We start from the raw sequence: 8,475 nt of genomic DNA on the forward strand, positions 1-8,475 counted from the left end.
GAGACCAGCCTGAGCAAGAACAAGACCCCATCTCTACTAAAAGTAGAAAAATTGAGGCAAGGGGATCACTTGAGCCCAGGAGTTGGAGATTGCTGTGAGCTATGATGCCATGGCACTCTACCCAGGGTGACAGCTTGAGACCTTGTCTCAAAAAAAAATTAGTTGGAGGACTACAGGAATGACCAATGTGATGGGTTTCCAGAAATGGTCAAAGATGATAACATTGAAAGCATTGGTAGGATAGTTGTTGGAAGAAGTTTGTCTTTCTGACCAGTAAATAGGAATGGATATATCCAGAAGTAGAGCTGTGCCAGGTAACAACAAGGTACAATTGTCCCTGTCCCTTTTGGCAGATGTCCCAAAGTGAATCTTAAGACGACCTAGAAGCATGGCACCTGACTTCAGGTAGAATATGAACAAGGAAAGAGAAAGCTTTAATAATGTGTGCAGAGTAGAGCAAAATAGTTAAATTCATCACTGAGCAATATAATACATTTATATACACGGGTCATCTCTTTACCAAATATTATTTGATTGCCTACTATGTACCAATGAGCAGAACAGGTGAAATCCTTGCCCTTAATGAGTTTAAATTACAGTGGGAAACACACGCTGAGTAAAATATATGAAAAGGTAGCAGGCAACAAAAGTTACAGAGAAAAATTAAGCAGGGAAGGGAAATCGGGATTCTAAAGACTGAGTTTCTATTTTAAACAAGGAGGTTAAGAAAGCCTTCTCTGGGAAAGTGATCTTTGAATAAAGATTTGAAGGAGGTGAGTGTATAAGGCATGAAGATATCTGGGAGAAAAGTATCGCATGCAAGTAGGCCAAAGACCTTGCTGTGGGAAGAGCAAGGGAAGCAAAGCCTGGTGTAATAACAGCAGCCACTGAGGCTGAGAGCCTCTGCTGATAGATTCCAAGGACCACGTGGGCACCAAGATGGGAAACCAACGTCATCACTGCACACACTAAAGCTAAAAGCTAGAATGAACTGTAAGACTGTACGAACCTCATACTGCCAAGGAATTAGTCATCAAATGCAGCCATGTCTAAGCAATAAGTACAAATTATATGTAAGACAATTTGGGGTTTTTCAATGAATTCCTCTCATAATAAGTTTGAAGTTAAAGCCTTTCATTTATGTTTTTGTAAACACAAAACATCTGAAAAAAGAGACACATCAAATGACTTTACTGGTTAGTACAGTGCTTCTCAAAGTCTGCATCCTAGGTCGACAGTTTTAACCTCACCTAGGAATAAGTTAGGAATGGGGAATTCTCAGGCACCAGCCCAGACCTACCACGTCTACAACTGCGGAGGTCAAGTTCAGCAATATGCATTTTGGTAAGTCTTACAGATTATCCTGAGAATGGTGGCCTAGGGGGAGCCAGGCAATGATCTTGGTAACTGATGGTTTACCAGTAACCAAGAAATCTGTTAATTGCTAGGGTTCAAGAAGTGCCTTGATAAAATAGTGCCAGGAAACCTGTCACAAAGTGTACTTAATGCCTGATTTTTAAAAAGCATATGACACACAGTATTATTAATATGATTATCATTCTTCTTTTTTTTTTTTTTTTTTTTTGGCAGTTTTGGCCAGGGCTGGGCTTGAATCAGCCACCCCCAGTACATGGGGTTGGCGCCCTAGTACTTGAGTCACAGGTGCTGCCCTCATTATTCTTGTAATATCATAGAGGCTTACTTTTATCTGTTAATTTATTGGTATTATATGATTAAAATACTTGCAAAAGCTAGATTGTTTTTTCCTTTCTATGGAAAAGTACTTTACTAGAATACTACAGAGAGCTACAAAATACCTTATTTATTACAAGCCTTGGGCACCCAGCAATGGAATAAAGAACATTTACCAAATGAGTTTCTGACCAAATCTGTATTAAAGACCAGATTTGTTGGTCCTTTCAGTCATCTAACTCTTACATGATCTAAGTCATCTCTCTGGCTTTTTCTGGTTCTCAAAAACAAGCTTTAGTTTAAGTACATGGCTTAATTACTGGTATATACACGATGATCATTTTTCCTCAGAAATCATTTTTAGTCAGGTATTTACTCCTAAAAGATATATTCCATACACTTATTGAATCATGATCCTGGGCAAGTTACTTAATCCCCTTGTATTTCAGTTTCCTTATCTAATATATAATGAATTTTATAACTTCTATGTTAAAAAGCTAATGTGTGGTAAACTTGAAAGCACTTATACACATGTCAGTGTAAGATATGGAAACACTGAATAAATATTAGCTATCCTTTTTAGAACCCCTTGTAAAATTGTATGGGAGATGCTGATGATACAAATATAAATAGGACATGATCTCCCTCCCTAAGTAATTCACATATTTATGTATTTATTTGAGACAGAGTCTCAGTTTATCACCCTTGGTAGACACCCGTGGCATCACAGCTCACAGCAACCTCAAACTCTTGGGCCCAAGCAATTCTCTTGCCTCAGCCTCCTAAGTAGCTCAGACTACAGGTGCCCGCCACAACACTCGGCTATTTTTTGGTTGTAGTTGTCATTGTTGTTTGGCAGGCCTAGGCTGGATTCGAACCTGCCAGCTCTGGTGTATGTAGCTGGCACCCTAGCCACTGAGCTACAGGTGCCAAGCCAAGTAATTCACATTTTAGTTTAGGAGAAAATAACACATAAGCAAATTTTATAAAGCCAGGTGTGGTGGCTCACGCCTATAATCCTAGCACTCTGGGAGGCCAAGGAGGGTAGATTGCCTGAGCTCATGAGTTCAAGACTAGTCTAAGCAAGAGGGAGACCCCATCTCTACTAAAAACAGAAAAAACTAGCAAGGCATTGTGGTGGGTGCCTATAGTGCCAGCCATTCAGGAGGCTGAGACAAAAGAATTTGAGGTTGCTATGAGCTATGATGCCACAGCACTCTACCCAGAGTGCCAGAGTGAGACTCTGTCTAAAAAAAAAAAATATATATATATATATATACATATATATATAATTAAAAAAACAAAAAAGAAACGTCTGTGGCAGTGTTTTTCATGCATGGTACTGCCCTTCATAATACAGAGACAAAGAAGAGATAGATGAATTAAAATTCTTAGGAATGGAGTATTCAAGAATGTCTCAGACATTTGAAAGCAGTTAACTTATATTAGAAAAAGTCTCCAGATGTTGTTGTATTTAGAAAGCTAACACCTACTTTCTGGAATCAAACATATAGGGGAAAAAACAGGGGGGAAAAAGCCATAATCTTAATGACAAATGAAAATATATTCTCAGACAGGGACTGTGGCTCATACCTGTAATTCTATCACTCTGGGAAGATGAGACAGGTATACTGCCTGAGCTCAGCAGTTCAAGATAAGCCTCAGCAAGAGAGAGACCCTGTCTCTACTAAATTTGAAAAACTAGCCAGGCATTGTGGCAGGTGCCTGTAGTCCTAGCTACTCAGGAGGCTGAGGCAAGGGGATCACTTCAGTCCCAAGAATTTGAGCTTGCTATGACCCTGTGATGCCATGGCACTCTACCCTGGTTGACAGAGTAAGCTTTTGTCTCAAAAAGAAAAACAGAAAGAAGGAAAGAAAAAGAAGGGGTGGCACCTGTGGCTCAGTGGGTGGGGCACAGGCCCCATATACCAAGGGTGGCAGGTTCAAGCCCCGCCCTGGTCAAACTGCAACAAAGCAACAAAAAAAATAGTTGGGCATTGTGGCGAGTGCCTGTAGTCCCAGCTGCTCAGGAGGCTGAGGCAAGAGAATCACCTGGGCCCAGAAGTTGGAGGTTGTTGTAAGCTGTGTAACACCATGGCACTCTACCAAGGGCAATAAAGTGAGACTCTGTCTCTAGAAAAACAAAGAAAATTCGTTCTCTTTATCTAGTAATTTACCAGTCTTATACCTTACCACTAGAAGTCGTTTTTTTTTTTTTTTTGGTTTGTTTGTTGCAGAGTCTCACTTTGTCACCCTCAGTAGAGTGCTGTGACATCACAGCTCACAGCAACTTCAAACTCTTGGGCTCAAGTGATTCTCTTGCCTCAGCCTCCTGAGTAGGGAGGACTATAGTCACCCACCACAATGCCTGGCTATTTTTAGGTCTTGCTCTGACTCAAGCTGGTCTCAATCCTGCGAGCTCAGGCAATCCACTTGCTTCAGCCTCTCAGAATGCTAGGATTACAAGCAGATAATCCTAGATGGCAGATTTAAAATCAACCATATTAATCATTACATTAATTGTAAACAAATTAAAAATAGTAATTAAAAGGCAGAGATTATCAGACTGAATAAAAAAATAAACCCAACTATGATCTGTTTACTAGAATTACACATGAAATATAAAGACATAGAAGACAGTTTAAAATTAATATGATTAAAAAGATAGTCACTATAAATACTAATCACAATAAAGCTGGATTAGCTAGCTACACAGTATAATATCTGACAAGGTAGAATCCTGGAGGAGGAAAATTACAGAGGCAAAGAGACATATTTCATTATAATAAAAGGATAATTTATTTAAGGCTAAAGTAGGTAGAAAGAATAATAAATATAGATGCAGAAATAAGTAAAACAGCCAATGAACACATGATTACAAAAAAAAAAAATCAATGAAACTAAAGTATGGTTCTTTGTAAAGATTGATAAAACTGATAAAACACTAGGCAATCTGATCAAAATAAAAAGGGAAGTAACAAATTAATCATTCAAGGATAAAAAAGATCTCAGCAAAAGAGGAAGAGCAAAAAAGTTTATAAACCTGATAAACAGCACTGGAGCTCCAGTGGCGCAATTGGTTAGCACCCAGTACTTACATGATAAACACCACCTATAAAACCTTTATAGCTAAAATATTTAATATGCAAACCTGTTCCCTTAATATCAGGAATCAGGCAAGAATGTCCACCCTCAGTGTTTCTATTGAACATTTTGTTGGAGGTCCTAGTTTCCAATGGAAAAAATGAAATAAACTCTCATTATTATAAACTGACAAGTTTATATTTACAGAAAATCCTGAACGTGAAATTAACAAGATAGTAAGACAAAAGAAATGAAAACAACTGCAGTTCTATGATAGCAATATATACTGACAACATACGTTAGCAATAAGAAAACTGAAAAATTAATTTTTAAAAAAATACCATTTACAAATAGCATCAAGGAACAAGGCTTGGAGCTGAGGGCCAATGCCTGTAATTCTAGCACTTTGGGAAGCCAAAGCAGAAGGATCACTTGAGGAAAACAGGAGCTTGAGACCAGCTACACAATATAGTGAGACCCCATCTCTAAAACAAACTAACAAAAATTAGCCATAACAGGCATGTGATCTTACCTACTCGGGAGGCTGAGGCAGGAGGATTGCTTTAGCTCAGGAGTTCAAGGTTACATTAGGTGACAGTGAGCTATGAATGTGCTACTGCACTCAGTCTAGACTACAGAGAGAAAATCTGTCTCTAAAATAATAATCATTATATTAATTTTTTAAATAAATACCAGGCAGCACCTGAGGCTCAAAGGCGTAGGGCACCAGCTCCATAGGCTGGAGGTGGGATTAAACTCAGCCCTGGCCAAAAATTGCAAAAAATAAAATAAAATAAATAAATACCATAAAACTGAGAGATAATTAAAAAAATACTACACTGAAAACTTGAAAACTGTAAAGCATTGTTGAGAGAAATTTCAAAAATGAATGTAGCAATGTTCCCATGATTGAATCCATAAAAATCACAATCAAAATCTCATCAGGTTTTTTTTTTATAGAAAATGACAAGCTATTTCTAAAATTTGTATGGAAATATATGAGAGCATAAATAATATCTAGTACAATTTTGAAAAGTAGTAAGTCAAAGGACTTAACACTACCTGATCTCAAGACTTACTGTAAAAATATACTAACCAACAGGTCATGTTACTGAAACAAGAACAGATCAGAAGGGTCTAGAATATGCTCATGTACATATAGTCAATTGATTTTTTTATACAGGCACAAAATCATTTTAAGGGGGAAAAAAGTCTTTTTAATGAATGGTACTAGAACAACTAGACATGAAATAGGAAAAAAATGAAACTCAACCTTTACCTCACATCATACAAAAAATAAACCCAAAATGGATCATTGACCCAAACATCTAAAAAAAGATATAGTACAAATGACTTAATAAAAAAATGGATTTATCAAAAAATAAAAATAAAAGAAGACATAGAAGAAAATTTTTGCCATCAAGGAGTATGCAAATACTGTTACACAGATGCAAACATGAACCATAAAAACAAAAATGAGAATTTAGATTTTAAAATTTAGGATATAAAGAAAATCAATAATAAGCCACTGACTAGGAGAAAATATGCTCAATATTTCATCTGACAAAAGACTTATATCTGGAATAAAGAACTTGTTGGGGGTTTTTTATTTTTTCTGAGACAAAGTCTCACTCTGTTGCTCAGGTTAGAGTTGCCATGGTAGCATCACAGCTCACAGAAACTCAAACTCTTGGGTTCCAGAGATCCTCTTATCTCAGCCTTCCAAGTAGCTGGGAGTACAGGTACCTACCAATACATCTGGCTAGTTTTTTTGGCTTTTAATAGAGATGGGGTGTCACTCTGGCTTAGCCTTGTCTTGAACTCCTGAGCTCAAGCAATCTACCTGCCTCAGCCTCCCAGTGATCTAGAATGATAGGCATGAGTCACCACACCTGGCCAAGAATAAAGAACTTTTATACTCAATAATACAAGGAAAATTAATCCATTTGTTAAAATGGGTAATATAATGCAAACAACTTCACAAAAATGATATTAAATATGTCAACAGTCAATAAGCATATGAAAATGTGTTCAATGTCACTAGTCATCAGGAAAATGCAAATTAAATTAATAACAAGAAAATCCTACTCCTACCATAATGTCTGACCTTTTTAACAAATGCTGGTGAAATGAGGCACAACTAGAACTCTCATACAGTTGATACTGTAAAATGGTGCAACCTCATTGGAAAACAGTTGGGCAGTTTCTCAAAAAGTGAAATATACACTGACCTTATGCTGCAGGAGTTTTATTTATTTATTTTTTTTTTTGAGACAGAGTCTCACTTTGTCACTCTCAGTAGAGTGCTGTGGAGTCATAATTCACAGCATCTCCAACTCTTGGGCTCAAGTGATTCTCTTGTCTCAGCCTCCCAAGTAGCTGGGAGTACAGGTGTCTGCCACAATGCCCAGCTAGTTTTAGACACAGGGTCTCACATTGGCTTAGGCAATCCACCTGCCTCAGCCTCCCAGAGCGCTAGGATTGCAGGTATGAGCCACCGCACTTGGCCTATGATGCAGCAATTTCATTTTTAGTCACTTCCCTAAAGTAAGTGAAAATATATGCCCACAGAAATATTCCTATGTGAGTATTTCACACTTCATTAATAAGCACAACTTTGCTTCTAATAGTAAAAAACTGAACCAAAATCAACTAGTTAATAAATAAGCAAGCTGCAGTATGTTCATATATTGAAAACTCAGCAATTTGAAAGAAGGAGCTTTTTATACATAACAATTTGACTGAGTTGCAAAACATTACACTAAGTGAAAGCCCCAAGACATGAAAGAGTATTCATACTAAATGGTTCAATTTACATAAGATCTTATAACAGGTGAAACTAATATACAGACATAGACATCAGATCAGTGGATGTTAGAGTAGGAGAGATTGTAATGAGGTGAAAATGAGGACAAAGCAACTTTTTACAGTGCTAAGCAAAGTCTATCTCTTAATTGAAATGGTGATTACATGTGTGCACATATCTGTCAAAACTCTTTGCACTATACACTATAAAAGAATGCATTTATTTTATAGAAATTATCCTCATTAAGTTGATGTTTTTAAAGTTATAATTCTAACTTTATTTTCCTGTTTTGCACAGAGCCTCCTCCAATAGTTAGTTATTACTGCTATATCCATCAATGTGGCCCTCAACATTTTGGGCCCATGCCTTTTCATTTATATTAGCATAGATAATTTGCAAGAAAATTGAATACAATTCTATTCTGTTCACTCTCATATTTGATTATTAGTCAAATTTCCTATGTTCAGGTCAAGTCAGTTCATTAGAGGACCCTGCTTAATTATTAACATGCCACTGATTCCTTTTTTGGAGAAAGTAAAAAATCTAAGATCTTAAACAATAAGATCTAAAACAAACTAACATATAATACAATTATAAGATTCTCAGTCTTTGATTAATGATCTCAGGTGGAGGAATGATTGGTACCAATTTAGAATTTAGAAAACCACAAATTCTTCGGCCTGATGTATGAAGAAACTTTTAGCGAGAACACCCTTGTCTCCTGGGACTCTCTGGAGCACATCCAGGGAAACCAATGTCCCAAAGGCAGCTGTCGTGAAAATGCCCCACTAACAAATTGTTTTCTTCACAGAAGACATCTTGACCTAGTGTGACCTGATGTATTAATCACTCTCAATGCAGCTCTCCTAAATGCTGAAGAAACCATGTCACGT

The sequence above is a fragment of the Otolemur garnettii genome, unplaced genomic scaffold (genome assembly GCF_000181295.1).
Source record: "Otolemur garnettii isolate 467f Iridium unplaced genomic scaffold, OtoGar3 scaffold00108, whole genome shotgun sequence".
In the NCBI taxonomy this organism is placed as follows: domain Eukaryota; kingdom Metazoa; phylum Chordata; class Mammalia; order Primates; family Galagidae; genus Otolemur; species Otolemur garnettii.